This window comes from Callithrix jacchus, chromosome 12, assembly GCF_049354715.1.
Source record: "Callithrix jacchus isolate 240 chromosome 12, calJac240_pri, whole genome shotgun sequence".
Taxonomy (NCBI): domain Eukaryota; kingdom Metazoa; phylum Chordata; class Mammalia; order Primates; family Cebidae; genus Callithrix; species Callithrix jacchus.
Genome location: NC_133513.1, coordinates 81,565,383 through 81,587,818, shown reverse-complemented (window position 1 = coordinate 81,587,818; position 22,436 = coordinate 81,565,383). Strand labels below are relative to the sequence as shown.

Sequence of the window (22,436 nt, the reverse complement as noted above, 5' to 3'; positions counted from 1 at the left end):
GGAAAAGAGGTGGGAAGGAAGGAAAGGAGAGGTAAGGGAAGAAGGAATGGAAGAAAGGAAGAGAGAAAAAAAGGAGAAAGGGCAATTGACAAAATCAGTATCTCTAGAGTGTGAATTATAAGCCATACTGATCTTCCTTACTTAATGCTTATCATTATAGCCCCATGAGGTAATTGATTATTAAATTTACTTTACCAAAAAAAAAAAACAGTGTAGCCAAAAAGCTTAAGCAACACTGGCAAAGTTGGTTAGCTAATAAATAGCAGAGTCAAGAATTAAACTTAGATATTGTTGCTCCCTAGGCCCTGCTCTTCCTATGCCATGCCCATTTCTCCTACCCCCACCCATGTACATCTAATTATCCTTAAGTTCAGTGAGATAGAAATCAGTGCTTTGTGGGGAGAGATATGTTCCATGGTCAAATAATCTTAGAAAATTCTGAGTTAATTTAATTTGAAAAGTTTTCTAACTCAGAATTTCTCAGGGCCTTTAATATGCTATCATCAAAGCGGGGAGGTGTAATGATATATACTGTTCCCCAAACTTCTTTGTCCATGGAACTCTTTGAAGAATCTATTGAATGAACACCTAATAAATGCTGGTATTCTGGAGAAAACAATTTGGGTATCTCTAAAGGTTATTTTTATTTTACCAGCATATTTCTTAGAGACCTCAGGCCTTCAAGGGCAAAGAAATAAAATTTTAATAATGAATTTGAGGCACTCTACCAGATGTTAGAGATATTTTAGACAACCATCCTTATTCCAACTATACCATATAAGTTAAAGCTTGTTTCTTCAACTCAAAAGACACCTTGGTTTCCGAATATTCTGAATAACATTTAAACAAATATCTGACTATGTAAAAAACTAGGAGGGTTAAAAAACAAAACAAACAAAATCATCTACATCTTTTTACCATTAAGGCTTTTTTTTTTCTTTGGACCTAATGTTTAAAAAATTGTTGTCAACAAAATTACTTTTACTAAATAGGAATAAGTTGATTTTAATAACTCCCAACTATAGTGGATATCCATGATTGTTTATCCTGCCTTTCTCCTTCTTCCTCCTGCTAATAGTACTTCCAAGTTGCCTTTAGAAAAACTGTCCCTCTCCCTTCTTCTTAATTATTTGATGTGAGTGTTTTTTTTAGTCAGAGTTCTTTAGAGAAACAGAACCAAGAAAATGAATAGAAAGACAGAAGATAGATAGATAGATAGATAGATAGATAGATAGATAGACAGAGAGATAGATAGATAGATAGACAGACAGACATTGGCTCATGTGATTGTAGAGGCTGGCAAGTCCAAAACTTTCGCATTGGCCAACAGGCTGGAGATCCATGGAAGAGTTACAGTTCAAGTCCAAAGGCAGTCTGCTGGCATAATTCTCACTCTCACGGGGGAAGTCAGTCTTTTTTTTTTTTTGCCTTCAACTAATTGGATAAGGCCCATTGACATTATCGAAGGCAAATGTTTTACTCAAAGTGTAATGATTTAAATGTTAATCCCATCCAAAATATAGCTTTACAGAAACATCTAAGACAGTGTTTGACTAAATAGCTGAGAACTATGGGCTAGCTAATTTGATACATAAAATTAACCATCACAGTGGCATTGTTAGCAATCCCAAGGCTTGGGTATAGATGTAGGTGGAAGAAGGTAGTGGGTGGGAAATGTGACTTGGCTTAAGCCAATCAACACATCACATTCAGTTGGAGTAGATCTTGGGACCTTTACTTGAAAAACTCGGACACAAACCCTTTCTTTTCCATTGGATTTGAAGGAGAAACATGTGAGATGTTAAACTGATGTGGTTGGTTGTGAAGGGAGCTTGTGGCCCTGCCAGAGCTGAAAGCAGTCAACTCATGCTGAGAGGAAGCCACGCTGACAGGAAATCATGCTGAAAGATAAAGGTTGGTAGAGCCATCCAAGTTCTGGATGCATTTAATTGAACCCTGGACCACCCATAGTTACCCAACTCTACAAATTCTCAGTGTTTACTTAAGCCAGATTCTCACAACTGAAAAAATCTTACCTGATAAATTATCAGAACTTTGATTAGTGTAATAAATTTTTTGTTACAAAAGTGAATTGTTACAAATTAGCTATTCTAGTTTCAAGTTCAAGTAAGGATAATTGCCTAAACAATTCTGTAGACTGCTATCTAGGGACATTACTTCTTCTACCAAAGAATTTTTCTATCACTAGAGGGCATCAGAGCCCACAGTGGCCAAGTGACAAAATCTATTAATAATTGTTTCTACCAATTAAGGGAAATACATATGGGTTCTTGGGAAAGGAAGAGAGAGGAGGGAGATCTTAGATTTGGATACGTAGTCTGTTAATCTAATCATATAAACATTTTCACCTCCCAGAGAACATATTTCCTACAGGATTAAAGAAATAATGTATGCAAAGCACCAAGTACATGCAATAAATACTAATTTTTACTTTTACATTGCTTTTCCTAAATGGAGTGTTTTTACAAGACAAATTGATAATTTGGAGTCACAGTTCAGATGGGAAAAAGCAAGTTAAATGGCTTACAACCACTTTTCCTGCACTACTTCCTTCCTGTACGACTTCCTGTATTTACTCCTTCCTGCACTACTTCCTTCCAGTGCTTCTCACTTCCTGTACTACTTCCTTTCTGTACTACTTCCTTCCTATACTACTTCCTTTGTATACTACTTCCATGCTCACATTCCTGAAGGCTGGGGCAACACAGCTCTGGGAAAAGTGTCCTGAAGCCCAACCAGGGCTGGAAAGCTTGGCCACCAAGGTATGGAGCAAATTATAAAGTTTCTCAATTTTTCCCACTATAAAAACTGGTATACTAACCTACCTCTTGAGCAATGGCTGAAAAAGACAATGCATTAAAGAATGTTTAGACTGTGGCAACTAAGAAGCAGAGAACAATTGGGTTAGTAGGATGAAAACAGCTGTTCTGTGGGCCCTGGCTTCTTAATCCAGTTGAGTACCCTTCCCCTGACATTTTGGCATCTGGTGGTGCCCTGAAAACACAGATATTCTGTGAAACTAAACATGAGAAGCATGCCTACCCCCCTACCCCCAGGTGTTCAGAACTGACACAAAGAAAGATAGGGACCATTTTTCTAGAGGTGTTGATTTGGGGCAGATAAGACTTAGTCTTGAGTGGGCTTAGCTTAAGGTGATGTTTCTTCAACCTCAGTCTACCTTTTGCCATTTCTGTAGTCTACTTGCCTATAGTAAATATATATTTAACTAATACATATTTTTAAATCAACTTATTTTGCCCCCTAAGTCATTATGTTTTTAAAATAAAACATTACATTATAACCATAAATGGAAAATCAGCATTCCTTGCCAAAAATAGAAGCTATCCATAAAAATAAATATGCCACTATTGAAATAAAGTATTTGCCTGCATGCCAATAAAAATTGTTTCCCAAACTACTAGTGGCAAGGGCATTCTACTTCTGGAAAGGTTGGCTAAAGGTATGGCAGTGCCTTCTCTCTACTTTAGACTTCCTCCCTGCCCCCAAACAACCTCGAGAAAAGACTAGCTAGTGTGGGCCTCAGGCCCTCCCCAAGGGACTGGAAGGGAGGTGACTGGAAGGAACAAGAGAAGTCAGAACAGCATGAGGGAGGGGCGGTCATTGTCTCCCAAGCCCATCTCATGCCAAGGGAGTGGGATGAGGGTGGGGGACTCTTCACCAGGGCACCAGCCTTTCCCTGTTAGAACAGGCTGAGGGACAGCTTGAGGGAGATGGTGGATGGGCAGGGAGGACTACAGGGAGTCCTGCAGAGATAAAGAATGTGGAATGGGATGTTGGAGGAGAAAGGGCAGGGGAGCCAAAGAGCAATTTAGAGCCCAGAGCACTTGGGTAGAAAGCAGAGGTAGATGGTTTTCTGCAGAAGGCAACCTTAGTCGACTAATACGATAGTGGTAGTATTAATAGCTAGTTTATCTGAGAAAGGAGAATGAGGAGAAAGAGTTTTGATTTGTATAATCTGTGCATATGATCATGTAGGCATTTTCCTCTCCCTGAGAACACCCCCAAATTAGCAACTTGTCCTATGAAGGATAGAGTCCCTAGATTTGAATCCTAGTTCAGTTACTTCACTAGCTGTGAAAAGGTGTGCATAATATTTAACCTCTCTCAGCCTCAATTTTCTCACCTGGTAAACATAAATCTTTTCAAGAGTAAAAATTTGCCCAGAAAGATTCTGGGAGATAAACTTGGATTTTGTTATTTTATTTATTTTATTATTTATTTGTAGCAATTTACCATGGCCCCCTAAAGACCATCACCAACACCTTTTATAGGTGGCAATTGACATAGGACTTGCCTATATTACCAACTCAATGCCCTTTTATTTACCTATACTGCTTTCCTCCTCACTAGGTTAGAGAGTGTAAGCATTGCCTGCAGCCTCACATCTTGGCTTCTTCATGAAGAATACCACGTTTTTCAAACTTTCCAGAAGATAACTATAAAGAAATCACTGGGTCAGGTTCTCCCCTCCCATGGTCTCCCATTATTGGCTCGGATCAGGTCTGAAGGTGAGAAGATGTCTCTCTCTTTTTCTCACTCTTGCTCTAGCTCTTGCTCTTGTTCTCCCTCTCACTCTGTCTCTTCCTATATGACTTGGCCATTTAGACAGGCCCAGTGGTTTCATGAATAACTAAACATAAGAAGTCAAGAGAGGCCTGGCTCAGAGAGCACGAACCACATCAGACTTTTGAAGTTCCCTTAGTGTATCAAAGCAAAACAAAAACCATCTCAAACTGGTTTGCAAACACTGTGGGATATCTTGTGTTTTCATATAGCAAATGGATGCATTTAATACTTAGAACTTAAATGCAGAATCACGTTTGGTGCTAGTGTTATGTGCCATTTGATTTATGGCACTAGTGTGCTACTATCATTTGAGGCCCTTAATGGATGTGAGGTGTAATCCATTTCTACTCACTCTTGATAGATTCTGACCTATAGAGGCAGAAAAATGGGGTGGGAGAGACCTCTGGGACCACGAGATTAACACCTTCCACTTTAAATTAGACACTTCACTACAACAGTCCTAGGAGACTATGCCAGCCTTAGCTTGACTCCTTCCAGCACTGGCTCCTCCTATTTCCCAAGGCAATTTATTACATGTCAGAACACTGCAGTGGTCAGAAATCCTCTCGATGTTATACTTTCCTATAGTTTGACAAGTGTTTGCTCAACATCCACTATACAAAGAACACTACTTGTAAACAGAACTGGAATAGCTCTGTGAAAATGAATGATAGTAACCCTCCCCTCACCCAAGATAGGAAGAGGCATTTTACTGTCTGAAACCTCCCCACAAACCCTACACAAACTTGCATTTAAAGAGTTTTTCATCCAGGCAACAAGGATAACTAGGCAGCCTGACTCTATGATCACAGTAAACTGAGGGAGAAATTGAGACTTTTATCAGCCTTTGCACTGAGGAAAGACACTAAGCAGGCATTCCTCCACCTGGCTTTGAAATCCCCTTAGAATTTCCTAGTCATTCAATGGGTTTATCAAAGTTCTTTCTGAAATTTCTTCAAACTTCTTTTTATTTAAATCACACAAATATGTTGAGAGGAATGGTCTAAAGAAATAGACATTTAAAAATAAACAAAAATAAGGGGCCAGGCATGGTGGCTCACACCTGTAATCTCAGCACTTTGGGAAGCCAAGGTGGGCGGATCCTGAGGTCTGGAGTTTGAGACCAGCCTCACTAATATGGTGAAACCCCATCTCTACTAAAAATACAAAAATTTGCTGGGCATGGTAGCAGGCACCTATAATCCCAGCTACTCGGGAGACTGAGGCAGGAGAACCACTTGAACCTGGGAGGTAGAGGTTGCAGTGAGCCGAGATTGCACCACTGCACTCCAGCCTAGGCAACAGAGTGAGACTCTGTCTCAAAAAAAAAAAAATAAAAAATAACAGTAATATGTAATGCTTATATAATGCCCAGAACATTTGTGTGTCTGTCTTTTTTTGTTTTGTGTACCTGTTAACTTACTTGAACCTTACAACTCCCTGTAAAGTAGATCCTGTTACCATCCTATTTTATGGAAAAGAAACTTGGAATGACTTGCTCCAAGTCACACAGTTACAAGGTAACAGAGGAGAACTTCCAAAGCCCATGCTGAATCCATTTCCACTTCAAACAATTACCTCAGTGGCCTATGATCAAGATGTAAACTCCCCAAGGAAGTACAAAGCCTTCTTGTTTTGTCATTCTGTTGAACACATGGTTTCCTGTTGATTAGCAACATACTCTTGTCATATTATTTGCTTAAATTCCAGGTCATATTGACTAAGTTCATAACAAAGTGAGCTAAGGGAACTCCTCCTTGCACTGAGTGTTAAGTAAGAATTTTTGCTTTTTATATCCATTCCCCTATCTAAGAATCACAGCTCACATAGCCATGCAAATTGGATTGAAATAAAGATACTCTAATTAAGATAGTGTGGCCATAATGCCATACTCTAACTCAGTGCATTTCAAACCTCAATATGGATATAAATTACCTGTCAGTATTATTAAGATTCTGATTTGGTAGGTCTAAGAAGTGCGAGGTTATGAATTTCTCACCAGCTTCCATGTGATATTGATGCCACCTTTTGGAAAGGACACATGAAGTAGCAAGAGTCTGGCCTACTCAGGGAAACTACCCCATCGGTCCAGTGGTTTACCTCAAACAGATAAGGACGAACTAACCCATTTGTACCACTTTGGTCATATGTCTTATTATTAGAGCACTTCTTCAGTGGTAGTAAATGGGAAATGTAGGGAAATCAACAAATTCAGTAGTCTCACTATAAACATATTTGTATTCCGTTTCCATTTAGCTTAATATTATACTACTTAGGCTGAATTTTTACTTAGCAGAAACAAGTCTGATTTGACTACATAAAAACAATTTTCTCTCAAGAAAAAGAAAAAAAAAACTTAGTTCATTTTAAAAGACACTGAGTTTTTATTTCTGTGAACAGCAAGAAACCTGGCTAGAAGCCTGCTGATTCCCTCAGCCAATCAGAATAATGTGACCATAAATGTCCATGAATTCCCCCCTCAGTGAATCTCTGCCTTTTTTTATTTCTGCCATGGGGACATGTATCTTACAGTTCTGTCCCACATATTCTGCCTTTTATGTCTTACTTTCCTCTTTTCTAAAAACATTTAAGCTCGGTGAGATCTCTCATCAAATAATCCATTGTCTTTTATGTTATGAGCTGTTAACTTCATACACATGCAGGTTTTAATTGCTTCTTAATGGTAATACCTCTCCATTTAGATCACTTAATATGAGCCGGGTACCATTCAGTGGGTTTTATAAATGTGATTTCATTCAGTGCTCATAAACATCTTGGGAGGTAGGTCTTCATATTGAGTGCACTACACAGGTGGAACGACCAGGGCCCAAGCACTTGAAGATCTTGCAGTAGTCACATGACCAGTAAGTTCTAGAGCTGGGATCTAAACCAAAGCAACTGCTTTTCACATTTAACAATATGCTGCCTTCTTGAATCCACACATACCCGTTAATAGAGCACTCACTATGTGTTAGACCTTTTTATATATATTAACTCATTTAATTATCATACCCACACCTATGGGGAAAGAATAACTTTCCTGATTCACATAAAGAGGTAACTCTATCAAGTTCATGTGTCAAGTAAAGGTATCAAGATTCGCCTGACTCTAAAGCCTGGCCTCTTTGCACAGTATCATGATAATTCCCGTCTTTTTAGTGAATAGGACGGTTTGCCTCATGCTGTTTTTTCATAGAAAGCCCATCTGAAACCTTTACACACACCCAGGTGTAGACTGAAACACGTGGTGTCTGGGACTGGGTCTAAATTACTTTGCTCATCCTTTTACCCACCATTTCCCCCATCCAGCCTCTTCCACTCCCCACAGTGTTCCCTTCCCAAGACATGAGGTGTCTCCCACCCTGCCCACCCCGCTGCCTGTGGCACTATTAACAAAGCAGCCATTGGACTGAATTGGGAAATGTCCCTCTCTTGACTTTGGTTCTTCCCCTGTCCTAGGATCACACCTCTTCAATTTGCCTTCCTTTCCATGGAGACTAGTCAAGACCTCACCCAGAATGAAATTTACTATCAACTTTTCCTGGTGTGAATACAGCTAAAATGTATCAATCACGAAGATGAAAAATGAAGCAATGACCAGTCCCTTCCAAAAAAAAAGAAAAAACCATTTCTCTCATAACCTGATGGTTAATAAGTGGCTAATATTTATTAAGGGTTTAACTGCACTAGAAAAGTGCTTTATGAATACAGTGTCTGATTTGATCCTCACATGATCTTAACATCTAATATTATCCTCATTTTATACATTAAGAAACATGGGTTGGGTGAGTTTAAGTAATTTGCACACAGCTAGTATGTGGTAGAGCTTGGGTTAGTATACAGATCTGGAGGCTCCAAACTGAACACTCTGTGGACTGATCCCACTCTCTCTTGGATGGTGCTGGGTCTGCCCTTTGCTTGTGCTGACCTTCTTACAGCTGGCCTCCCCAGGCCCTGTTCCTACTCTGTCATCCACAGGTCTCCACAGTCCAAATCTCATTTTTCATATAAGGCAAAACCAAAGCCTCCTCTGACTCACTTTATCCCTTTGTGACCTTTCCAAATTTAGAATTTTCTCAGCACTTTTGAGAACGGAGTGAAACTGATTTGGCATTTGGAATCTGGGAAAATCATCTCTTTCTTCTTAAATTTACACATCAGATAAATCCAGATTCATTCAGAATTGAACTCTCCCATTCTTTCTTATCATTTCTTTTTAACTGTACTTGACTTTATATGGCATGAATCTTTTTCCTAATCATAATGCAACTTGCTCCAGAGGGGGACATATTTGCCACTTCCTTTGAATGGAGGCTTTGAGCTTAAGTCTAAGATCCCAACAATTTTCCTTAACTAAACGAATACTTATGAGTGCCTACTTTGTACCATGGATTGTGTTAGGCCTCAGGGAATAGCAGTAGGCAGGATAAGAACATTTCTTGCCTTCCTAGACTCTACACATTACTGGGGATGACAAATTAGAGTAATTATAAGCATCAGGTCTGGCCTCTTTGCCTGGGAAACGCATCTCTCTTTTGGCTCACCGGACACCACAGTTATGACTTTTGTTTATCCCTGGCTGTTGCTTCCCTGCCACCTTCATTGTGGTTATATTCAGTGTCCTGATGCTCAGTCCTCAGATCCCCTAGCTTCAAAGATGGCCTGAAGTGTCAATCATCACCTTTTCCCAAATGCTTTTCAAATCTATACTTCATGCCCTGACTTACTTAGTTTTACACCTAAAGTACATTATGTTTAATTCCTGCTCATGTTCCATACCACCTTGAATTCTTATCATGCCTAAAACTGAACTATTTCATTTGTATCCAGACTAGAAGGGTGGGAAAAATAGAAGTGGTGAACAAAACTTAAAAATTAATAAATGAAATAAAATTTCAAGTGGAAAGAAGTCTACTTTATCTTCTGGCTCATCTGGCCAACTATAAACTTTGCAAATTAGCTTTGCCTTTTTCTGCATCTGTCAAGCCCCATAAATAGCTTCAAAGGGCTGAGCACAGTGGCTCACACCTGTAATCCCAGCACTTTGGGAAGCTGAGGCAGGCGGATCACCTGAGGTCGGGAGTTCAAGACCAGCCTGACCAACACAGTGAAACCCTGTCTCTACTAAAAATACAAAATTAGCCGGGCCTGATGGCACATGCCTGTAGTCACAGCTACTGGGGAGGCTGAGGCAGGAGAATCACTTGAACCCGGGAGGCAGAGGTTGCGGTGAGTGACCCGAGATTGTGCCATTGCACTCCAGCTTGGGCAACAAGAGTGAAACTCTGCCTCAAAAAAAAAAAAAAAAGCTTGGAAGCTCTTTGAATGTAAGAACTGTATCGTCTACTATTCCATTTTGCCAGGGTGTACCACAAAGCCTTTGTAGGTGCCTCACACATGTGTGAGGAGGAGTGTGGTGAGGACAGACACTAGAAATGACCTTTGCTGTTGCTCTCTGGATCCTCCTGGCATTTGATTATAGAGTCAGGACTAAACAGATGGCTAGGAAATTATACAGTCAAAAACATTTAACATTTTCTGATTAAATTAGGTTTGGATTTTGTTTGGTTTTTGATAGAAGGATCAAAACTATTGCATCTATGCTGTCCTCCCCCCATTTCTCAGGGTGTATAGACTTGCTAAGAAAAACCAATATTATCATTAACAATTAAAAGAGCGAGCGAGTGAGCGAGAGAGAGAGAGAGAGAGAGAGAGAGAGAGAGAGAGAGAGAGAGAGGATAGCCTCTGTTTGAGACTCTCACAATCTCTTTTCCCATACTTCATTGGGGTTATTGCTGCCTACACTTATTACTGTTTAAAGTCATCCAAAGATGAGTAGCCTGCATTTTAAGAGTTCCTGACAATTATTAGGCCAGACTCTCATCACTTCTGAATGCTGGCATCTTTTCCTTGTGAACATCTGTCTTTGAAGTCAGCAAGAATCTGGTCTGTGGTAAGTCACAAGTCTTCCCTCCTAGGAGCCAAGGCTGGCAAGGAACCCTACTGCAGAGCCAGGAAACTCGCTGACTCCATTTTTTTCTGCTTTTTATCTCAGTCCTCATTTTCTTCCCTCCCTTATCTCTCCTCCCCAGACCCCTACACTCACTCACAACATTATAACTCATTAAAACCAGCTTAGTAGAAGCTAAAGAATCTATACTTTTAATTGTACTTAATTTTACTTTGTTTTTCAGTGTTTCAGACAGTGGACAGTGTTTCTAAACAAAAAGGTTTTCTGAGCTTTCAGTTTTTTGATTTGTAAAACAAATGTTAATAGAATAAACTTCATATGCTTGTTTGGAGGATGAAAGGAGGTAATTCATAGAAGAGATGTTACGCAGTGCCAGAAACATAGTAAATTCTTCATGAATATTAGTTCCTAAAAATAATAATAATATAGAAGAGATCAAATTCAAAGACAGAAAGTATAAGAAAGGTTGCTTCTAATAGCTTCAGGTATCATAGTAGGCTTTTTAGATAAATTACCATTAGATGTGGAACAATTTAGCATGAATTTATAAAAGAGAGGACTCATTTTAATAAACTCCCCCTCTCAGAGTGACCCAGACACCTAGACTTCCCTAGTAGTAGGGTGAGCTGGAGCTCTGGGGCAAATGAACTGAGCCTGGCTCATGACTAGACCTCACTCTCAGCATGAGTCTGACTGGTTGTCACTTCTTTCCTTTGAGATTGGTTTTCAATAGAACAGAATTTTTTCTTTCTCTCACCACTTTCTGACAGGTCAGAGCAGGGATGATGAAAGCCTGGGCAGATTAGATGAGTCCAACAAAGATACTCAGTTATGTTTTCTCACCTTGACTCACTTATGTAAAAGGGAGAGTCAAGAGCTATTTTAGGTTTTTTTTTTTTTTTTTTTTTTTTTAACAATTCAGTCCACATAAGCATTAATTCATTAGATGTCAAAAGAGCAGAAAATAAGCTTCTCCTTTAGGATATGTATGAGTACCTTTTGCTACTAATCCAAAGGAATCTGGGGAATGTGGGCAAACATTACCTTCACCAGAGTTAAGCATCTCAAACACAATACAATTTCTCTACAAAATCAGCATTGATTTGAGCCTTTAAGAAGCTCTAATATTATTTAATGAAATAATTATTTCATTCAGTTTTCAAACTTCAACTCTACCCAACACCTGGACATTTACATTTGGTTTTATTTAGTAAAAACATTTTCAAGAAATTCTGTTCAACACTTTATATCACAGCTTCTTAATTATGAATATAATTGTATTAATTTAAAATTATAATCAATCTCAATACTTGGTATGTATTTTAAAATACACAACATCACTGAATTTCTGCTTATTAAGTTCAGGGTATATTAGAAAGATGTTAGTCATTTTCAAATTACTGAAGAGGAAGTGGATTTTTGTTAGAGAACTACAAACTTTTGGGTCAAAACAATTGAATTAGCTCAGTACAATGGAAGGAATATTCAAATGTAGTTAATGTACTGATTTTCTCCATTTTGCATCATCCTCAAAATGAACCAATATATTTTCCTTGACCATATCCATCCTTTTGTTAGAGACTAGTGTCCCCATCTTTACTCTGGCATTTGTGATAATAGCAATGTATTAATTATATGTTATCTATTATACCAAGCTTGTCCAACCCACGGCCCATGGGCTACCTGTGGCCCAAGATGGCTTTGAATGCAGCCCAACACAAATTCGGAAACTTTCTTAAAACATTATGAGACTTTTTTGGTGATTTTTTTTTTCTCATCAGCTGTAGTTAGTGTTAGTGTATTTTATGTGTGGCCCAAGACAATTCTTATTCTTCCAATGTGGCCCAAGAAAGCCAAAAGATTGGACACCCCTCTATTATACATTATATTATAATTATAATTAATTGATAATAGTAATGTATGGTAGGGTCCTAATCTGGATGGGACATAAGATTCAGTGGCTGAGTCATTTGACCTTGCCTCAAACTTGAAAGCGACATCAGATTTTGGTGACAATTAATTTGTCAGTCAAATGAAGAGGAACCAGATGAGTCCTCTATTAATTTAACTGAATTATAGCTGCATAGTATTATGGTATAGCATGATGGGAGTAGTACTATATACTAATAGCGCAGTAAGCACTCCCCAAATCTAAGAGTAGAGGACAGACTCAAGGGAGGTGAGCCTCAAAAGCTCAAGTCACCAAGGCACGTCCTTCTCTAACTGTCAAGTACACATGCCGATCTGCACACAGTTTCTTCTGCCTCTGATTTATCTCCTTCCTTTTGTATAAATTTGGCAATCTTTTCCTCACAAACCTTAAAACAGACAAGTGATCAAAGATTTGGAAAATGTAGAGGCAGTATCATTGTTTGCTCTTGCTTGAGAGTTTGTTTTTTTTTAAATCGATGACAGCATTCTGGTTTCACTTTCACTTCATTAGGTAATTTAATGTGATACTAATACAACTTGTAATAATAGTTAAATGCATGGGGCACAAACTACATACTAGAAATTACAGTAAACAATTTACATCATCTAATTTAATTCCCAAAATAACATTATTTTCCTCACTTTAAAGATGCCTGTTGAGAGGTGAAGTAAATTGCCCAGAGTCACAAAGCCAGCAAGCAGCTGATCTGTATAGCACTGCAGTGATCTAGGATTTAGAGTGCTATATAGTACTGTAGTGATCTCAGCTCATCTAACTGCAGGGCCACATTCCACATATTTTTTAGCCCCACAACATTAGAGCATTTATCAGGTTCCCAAAAATGCTTCCTAATTAGAGTGAAAGAGATTTATTTTACCAAAGTCTTAAACGAACTATGCCAAAGTCAATCATTTTGTGGAATTCACAGAAATGTTTTTATTACTTAACCATTAACTGGCCAAGCATGGTAGCTCATGCTTATAATCCCAACACTTTGGGAAGCTGAGATGGAAGGATAGCTTGAGGCCAGGAGTTCAAGATCAGCCTGGGCAACATAGTGAGAACTTGTCTCTATTAAAATAAATAAATAACTGATCTCACTGGGTACAAGAGGAATTTGTTTTTTAAAAGATCACCAACATTTAATAAATTGCATTCTATGGCAATTGCTTTTTTCATATTTTCCAACTAATTGGGTAGAAAGTTAGTTTCAATATTGCTTTTAATACATAAAGTACCAATTTAAAGTGCAAAATCTTTAGACATCTATTTGAGGAAAATGTCAAGAACATTTTTCTATTTGCCATCAGTTTCCTAAATTGAGATCTTCCGAGCCTGATTTTTTTTTTTTTTTTTTTTTTTTTCACCAAAGAGTCAAGCCAAATGAAATACCACCCGCTTTAGTCAGGCTGTATTTCTGGGTCCTCTCAATGTCTAGTTTATTTCTAGTTTTAAGATTCAAGAAGAATTTAAAGCTCTGGTGGCATGTATTTTACATAAATAACCAAAACAAGGGCCGGGCGCAGTGGCTCACGCCTGTAATCCCAGCACTTTGGGAGGCCGAGGTGGGTGGATCACGAGGTCAAGAGATCGAGACCATCCTGGTCAACGTGGTGAAACCCTGTCTCTACTAAAAATACAAAAAATTAGCTGGGCATGGTGGCGCGTTTCTGTAATCCCAGTTACTCAGGAGGCTGAGGCAGGAGAATTGCCTGAACCCGAGAGGCGGAGGTTGTGGTGAGCCGAGATAGCGCCATTGCACTCCAGCCTGGGTAACAAGAGCAAAACTCCGTCTCAAAAAAAAAAAAAAAAAAAGAAAAAGAAAAAACCCCACAAAACATAGAGGTAAATATTTATGTATGCATATATACACCTGTTAATGTTTGGCCTGGCAAAAACTGGTTTGCTAGATAATTTTTTTGGAAAAAGCTTTGGTTCAAGTAGCAGAAATGAATATGGTTATTTAAATGTCTGTAAAGTAATGAGGGCCATTTGAGGTTAGTTCAGCTTAAACACTTCGAATCTGAAGAATGAATTGTCTATGTTAAAGACGATTTGGGGAAGTAGGGAATGGGGGAAAGCACAACACTGCATCCCAAACAGAGCCAAGGTGACAGGGTACCTGGCCTCACATCCATGAGTACTTGAGAAATTGATAATCAAGATGATACAATGTTTTTCTTTGGAAAGGAAAGATAAAGATAATGGCTAATAAGTGTTTGCTTCCTCAGGAACTCTATAAAAGGATTTCACAATTGTTCCCCCTGCAACTCTGGTATTAACTTATCACCTTCTCCATTAGGACATTCCACTTCTTGTCTCTCTCAGAGCTGTTCAGATGGTGATGATGACCTAGAGATCCCCAAGAGTGGGAATCCATTTGCTCCATAGCCAGTTTTCAGGGGCTCCATCTTCAAAGTAGTGCCAGAAATTATCCCAACAAGGAATTTCTGACTCTATGGATCACACAGAAGAAAGAGAGGGAGGATTGGAGTATTGGCAGGCAAGGCCCAGGAAAAATTAAAATAGAAAAATAAAACTTAGAAGTTAAAATTATTTTTTGAAAGACCTTGCAAAGTTAGCTTTTAAAATAAAACAACTGCAAATTCCATATGGTTTCAATTTTGCTTTAGTATTCTGCAATGCTTCTTTTCAATAGATTGGCCCTAACATATGAAAATGTACACATACACAAACACAATCTACACAAACACAAACACAATGTTTGTATTTGCCATCAAAAACACCTAGAATCCTAGAAAATTACCTGTAAGAGTCTCAGTTAAAAAGATATTGGAAAAACAATCAGAAACAGATGAATGGGGGTCTCACTTTGATTACATATATCCTTAACTAGAAACAATGCAGAGAATATTAAGGTAAAAATCATACCATTGTATGGGACTTATAATATACATTATAATGGGATGAACCAGGGGTAAAATCGATTTATACATTTGTAAGGTTACAATAATTTCCATGAAGTGGATGGTGAGTACTGAAGGATGTATATTGCAATTCCTAGAGCAACTCCATGAAAATAATGCCAAACGATATAGTTAAAAGCCTAATAGATAAATTACAGTGAAATTTAGAAAAAAATGTAAACAAAATAAAAGAAGGCAGGAGAGAAGAAAGAGAACAACAACAAAAATACAGCAAATAAAAATAGTCATAGAACAGCAAACCCAAATCAAACTGGATCAAATATTACACTAAATATTAACAGACTAAAAATAAAATGCTATAAATTGTTTTCCTAAACTTTCTATTCTCAAAACTCCTTTTGTGACATCAATCACTATTACAAATAACAGGTACCAATCCCTTGTTTTCCCACTGCCTGAAAACCAGACAATAACTGAATTTACACTCCTCTCCCCTTAATCGTTAGCAATTTAGGACTTTGTTTCATTTCCTTTAAAATGGCCAATTAATAAGTAGTACCTGTGGGCGGCAACCTTCTAGCTCTTCAGAAACTATAAATTTGGCTCAAATAAACTGTTAGGTGACCGGTAGATCTGCTCACCATCAGAGCATCACCCTCTGAACACCAAGTCTTGGTTGCTTTCTAAGGGGAAAGTAGGCAGGAAGGATGAAAAGATGGATATTGCAGAAATTGCTAAAGCCATTACATGCTATGACTCCTGTCTGTATTATAGTTTTACTTCTACAAATGGCCTGTTAGTTACAGAAAGATAGCACCAAAAAAGAGCAGCAAAAGAACTCTTAAAGTGGTTGGCATTATGACTTCTATAATAAGAAAAAAAAAAAAGGCAAATCCAAATCATCTAAAAAAGGAAGGAGTTAGTCAAATGATAAAATCTGGATCTAAACCTGCATCAGATGGGATCTGAAGAAATATGCCTGCCTCCCAGTCTCAGCTTATTCTGTTTACACAAACACTCAGATCCTAACTTGAATTTAAATGGGCCACGTTGCCAAAGACTGCAACAGAATCAGCTGGCTCCATGCCATTGACACCCTTTACAAAACATACGCATGAAGTTTTCTCATTTTGTGTTTGTGTTTGTCCTTAGCTGTACTTATTTTATCAAGTTAACTCTTTGAGGATGGAAAACAGATACATCTGTTACTTCACACACTTGGAGATGAGATACCCATTTAAGTAGCAGAAGTTGTGAACTTTAGGAAAAGTGAGGGCAAGAAAAATATCTGCCTTTTCCACCTCAAATGCTTGGCACAAACCTTTTCTGCCTGAATCTACAAGTGGCTAAGCATTGCTTGAAAATCAGACTCAATTATTCAGGAAAATTTCTATTATTTGTGCCCCCTATAGATCATGACCAGAGAAGAAAAGGTTTGTCTTTACATTTTATTATAATTTTATTTATTGCCTTTTGGTGGAGGAATCTGAATGTCAGATGTGAGTTCAGACATTCTTTTTGTCAGTGTTTGGATGTATAAATATTAAATGGGAAATTCTAATGCTATGCAAACTGTCTAATTTCTAGACTATCTAAATGCAATTTTAATATTCTGGTCTAATGTCCTTCTTCCTACCTCCAAGCATTCACTACACCTCTGAGTTGTGAGTAGCTAGAACCAGACCTTGGCACTGCTAACTGAATGCCCTCTTCAACAAGCAGGGGCCTAAGCTCCTGTGAAGCTGGATAAAAGTGAAATGGAAGTCAGAAAAAGGCACAGCAATTTGCTGCATTCAAAAAGAACTTAGTGAAGAGGAAAATCTGGTCGATAAGACTTTACTGGAATTTCTGGGTGGTTCTGGAAGGTAGAATACAAGGCGGCAATTGAAGAGATGTTTCTTGGGATGAAAATATCTCAAGACCTACTTAAGTAGGGTAGTGACTTTGCCTATGAGTAGAGAAAAAGTTGGTAGGTGCCTTGATGCAGGTACATAAAGTAAAACCTTTTTTTAGGTATTACATCCTGAATTTTAACCTTAAGTATAAGGGATTTATGCACTGCTTGAATATTAGAAATATTGTTCCATCTCTATAAACCCATCTAAATTCATTTTCCTTTCCAGTTAATAGCATGGTTATGTCTTAGGTCTGCCATAAGCATATTTTTTTTCAAAAAGTGTCCATTATATGAAGAGTTAGAGGCATGCATTCATTCATTTAACATAAAGGCCTTGGCAGAATTTACAATTTAGCAATATCCTTGTAGAAGAAATTTACTGAGCCCCTCCTATCCCCTAGGCGCTGTGCTAGATACTAGGACACCATAGGGAACAATCAGAGTCCCTGCCCTAGGCTGGTGAGGAAGATGGATACAAATGAAATAATTGTATCAGATGTATTATTTCATAGTACAAATTATAAGTACTATGAAGGAAAGATAGAGTGCTATTAATGTACATAAAAAGACATACTTGGAAGGTTGGTATGGTGGTCAGAGAAGGCTTCTTTCCTTGAGAAACTGGTCATACCAAAGAGCTAAACAAAATTTGAGTAGGTGTAAACCAGCCCCCACCCCCCAAAAAGGTGATCTTGATGCTGTGAACATAAAACTGATCTAAAAAATAGTCTATTTGAAAAATGAACATGACAGATAGAGCCTAAAGCTCTGAAAGTCTCCTTTGCATAACAGAGACTATGCCAATGGGGACATGCTTTCTTTGGATTTATAAGCTTTTTCAAATAGAGACATCAAAAGCAGAGTGACCATTCAGCCTTGCAAGCATGGGTTTGGGCACAGCCGATGCCCCAAGGCATAGCAGAATGTGGAAATACTTCTTTCAAATAATTTTTCTGATGGAAAATTGACTCTAAAGACCTTTCTTGGGGGAAAATGAAAGAAGTGGCCAGGTCATTTGGACATTACAAAAATGTATGCTGATCCGATGGAAATAACAATATGCTCCAATTTCCCCCATTATCACTGCTTAGGATTATACTTCTTACCTCAATAGCAAGATCCTACTTATAAAAGTATCTGTCTTGAGCACTATTCAATAAGAGAGAGAAAAAAATCACCAAGTTGTAATATAACCCAGATAATAGCTTTCCAAAGCCTTCCTTCTTATTTAGGAGGATCTTCTACCTAAACACATTTTTCATCTCTATGTAGTACTGGGGTGGGGATATCAAATAATGTAATGAATACCAAACCTACACAAAGTTGTGAAAGATAGAAACTTTTCCAAGTCTAGGAGATCCTCCACATCTACTTTCCAAGAAGAAGGCTTTAAAAGGGGTAAGGTGTAAAGGACCTGGAGAATCTCCCTAATGTATGCACATTATGTTACTAGAAAAGAGGACAGAAATGCCTGCATCAACAGCTGCCTGAACATTTTTAGCAGAGCCCCATTCTAGGCCAGCCAGTGAGAATTAAGGAGGAAAAGCCTTTCAGTGATTCAGAAGCTGCCTTCCCTTATAAAGTAAAGGTTCACCGGAGCAGTATTTTGACTACTTTTGGAGGAGGGATTGCCTACATCCACTTCTCTAAAGAAGCCAGAATTTTATCTTCCTCTCTACCAAAAAAGTACTCTACCGACAAATATGTGTGCAAAATGCAGACCGTTCCTGCATTCTTTCAGGTCAGCAGAGTGCCCATGTGTTACCAACATTCACAGCCGGTTTTTGGATAAAGTTCTTGTTGTCATGGATTCAGGAAAACAAACATATTTTTAATTGTTCCATTATGAGTTTTAAACCCAAGATGATCAGAACCCCTGCATATAGATTTGTCCAGTTCCTGTCACTGAAAGGAATCACCTGCATTACATATCCTGGCTACAAAATAAGAACATTCATTAAATGCATAACTAGGACCACTCGAAACATAATTAGGTGTCTGGCTAGTCAAATATTCTGGATAAATGAGGATGACTGTACCTAACATTTCTGAATTGCCAGTTTTTAAGGATTTATAAATACAATTTAAATAAACAAAGTTCAAGTTAAATACAAATAACTACAAACACAGAAACTACTGAATTGAATATTTACTTCTGAAGAAATGTCAAGACCATGATACACCTTTAGGTCACAAGTAGAAAACTCCAACTACTGTTACATGTTACAGAAAAAAAAAAAGCAGTTTTATCTGGTTACTATAGTTATTTGATTTCTGGATAAGCCATAAAATTGCAGTATGATGATCATACTAACAAACTCTTGAGATATCATTCATATGAAATTCAAATGTATATTTATTTCAAGTCATTTCTCCAGAGGAAGACAGGGAACAACTTTGCCAGCCATTTTCCTGTTTTAAGTTTAGTGATGATTGAAATGAGTTCAGGTGTGTCAGCCATCATTGCTTCTGGACCTGCTGATGTAATTCACAGAGATTCAGCCTGTTTTCTTTTTATTGGCCTTTACCAGACAGGGCTTATAGTAAGAAAATCGTGAAACAAAATGTTCTATTTCCTATGTGCATCTTCTGTATTTGAAAGTTTAAGAAACAAGGGCTCTGATACCTGATTTGGTTTGTATTTGAAAGTTGCCAGGCTGTGTTGCATTTAATAATTTGGGCTTCGGTAATGTGCATTGTCATAAAATGCATGCAAGCATGGGACAGTGCTGAGGAACAGAATATTGAGTCACCACAATTCAGTATTCCACTGTATTCTCTCATCTGTCCTCACCACCACCTGATTAAGCAGGTGTTACACCCTTCTCATTGTATAGATGAGAAAACTGAGGTGAAATGCTAGATGATTTGCTGGGGAACTCAAATTATTGAAAACTGGGATCTGAATCCAATCTGCCTCCAAAGTCCATACTCTTACTCCTACCTGACAATGCTTTTATCATACATAACAAGAGTCTTGTCCTATTCCAACTATCTCAAATCTCTATCAGGTTTAAAGAAGTGGGAGCTCTTCAGTATAAAAATTACCCTATAGGGTCTCAATTTTGTTGGAAAAGGAAGTGAATGCTTTGAATTCCAAGTTGCAGCTTTTAAAATTCTTGATGCATCCAAAGATATCTCGAGGGTCTCTTCCTGTTCACTTTCTTTTCTAGGGGCTAAAGTATGTCTGATGCTAAAATAAGTGTTGTATAAACTCCCAGGCTGATCTTGGCACACAGCCTGGCCTCTCGGCGCACAGCCTGCCCTCTCGGCACTGTTCGGGCCACATTGCTCTTTATGGGATCTTCTCACTCAAGCCTGAAGCTCTTAATGGAACCCTAATATTCCAGGGCTTCCCATGTCACTCTGGACAACAAGCATTTAAACACCACCTGTCACCTAATATTTTCCCTAATTAATCCAAATTTGAGTGATAACTGATAATCTGATTGGCACTTTTTAGTTTTCAAAATACTTAAGCAGGTTACACCTTTGACCTGCTCAGGGGCCCTGAAAAGTGGTGGCTGGCAAGTGCCATTTCATTTTGCAGATGAAGAAAGTGAGATGCAGGTTATTGCCTTAATACAGACAGCCAGTAGGTGAGGAGGTCCTGGTTCTCAGGACAGAATTTTAGGCACTCTATCTAAGTCATGCTTTCCTTTTATGAAACTGTCACCCTCTTCTGCTTATTACCTCACAGAATAATAATTTATATTATTTTTATTTATATTTTCAAATTTTATATTTCAATCAGAAATTGTTAGAGGTAGACAGGATATTAAAAAAATAGGCCCACACACTTACAGATTACAAAACAAGGGCCAAAGATTTAGTGAACTCCTCAAAGCTGCACAGACAATCAGAGGTAGGGCCTAAAATAGAACTCAGGCCTGCAGTCCTGTCCAGTCCCCTACCCTGTCTATAAATATGCTCTCCACTCTGTTCTCTGAGGACATAAGCCTGGGATGCTATAATCTAACAAGGAAAAGCTATGATATTATTGATGAAGATCATTCCTCACTATTCTGCTGTACTTTCGAGAGTTCAATGTCACACTCCCTTCTTACCCTCTGTCCAAGTGCTTCTGTGTGACTTTTGTTTAAATGCAGATCTCCAGGCCCTATGCCTGAGAGCCTGGCTCAGGTGAGCCCCAGGAATGTGACTTTCAATGGCAAAAACTGCAATTACTTTTGCACCAACCTAATAAACTTTAACAAACTCCCCAAGTGATTCTGATGACTATGGTTCTATAAATTCAGGCCATGCTTTAGGAAACTCTTATCTAACTCACTGTTCTCAAGGACTGGAATGGAAAAAACATTGGTGTACCTCATTTAAGGAACACTTATTTTTGCCAGGGCTCTCTCAAAAGTTAGTCATTATGGTGATCAATAACTAGTTAAAAGCAAATCAGCCCAAACCAGCAGTGGATCATAAAACTGAGACTCTTCCATGAAGTCTGCTATTTCTTTGGTAAGGGGCTCTTTGCTCAGTAATCCCTGGGAAAATCTGTGCTTTGCAGAAATGCAGAGGGAAACATGATGGTCACCCTTGGATGACCATCCTTGCAACTATGACCTGACCTTGCAACTATGGTTCAGCCTTACTGCTCTAGGACCTCTGTTCTGTGCATTGCTTTTGGTGGTCGGTATGTTGTTATACCTAATGTGCTTGACCTCCTAAAGCAAGTACACTAGGCAGCCACATACTGCTTAAGGAAAATAGGGCAAAGCTTTCATGTTGTAATAATCCTGAAATGTGCTAAAGAAAGCCTGCAGCCAGAGAATGTCCCTTATCTTTTGCATCTTATCTGTTCTTTCCTTAAAATAAATTAGGGAAACTTTCTGAAAATAAGAATGTCTGAGATGGTCATTGCAGACAGTTTTTTTAAGGTTTGGGGAAAATAGGAAATTGCTTAACTAAATTCCCGAGTCTCTACTATATGTAGAAGAGCAGGGTGCCCTAAGGGAAAAATGAACATACTGGCTTCCTCCAAAAGTCTGCAACCTAACACTGAATATACTGCAACTGTGAGAAAATATAAGAGCTGACATCAAGTTAAGTGTGCTGATGAAATAACTGGAGCGATTGAAGCATTCTCCCTGTGGAAAAAAATGCATCTAAGAAGGTTTTCTGTAG

General features: G+C 38.3%; 1 protein-coding gene across 1 annotated transcript in view; it reads left to right on the top strand.

Annotated features, from left to right (window-relative positions):
* The window catches only part of ACTA2 (actin alpha 2, smooth muscle), a 52,905-nt gene that overhangs the window by 2,323 nt on the left and 28,146 nt on the right, over positions 1 to 22,436 (top strand). The gene's annotated exons all lie outside the window — the stretch shown is intronic.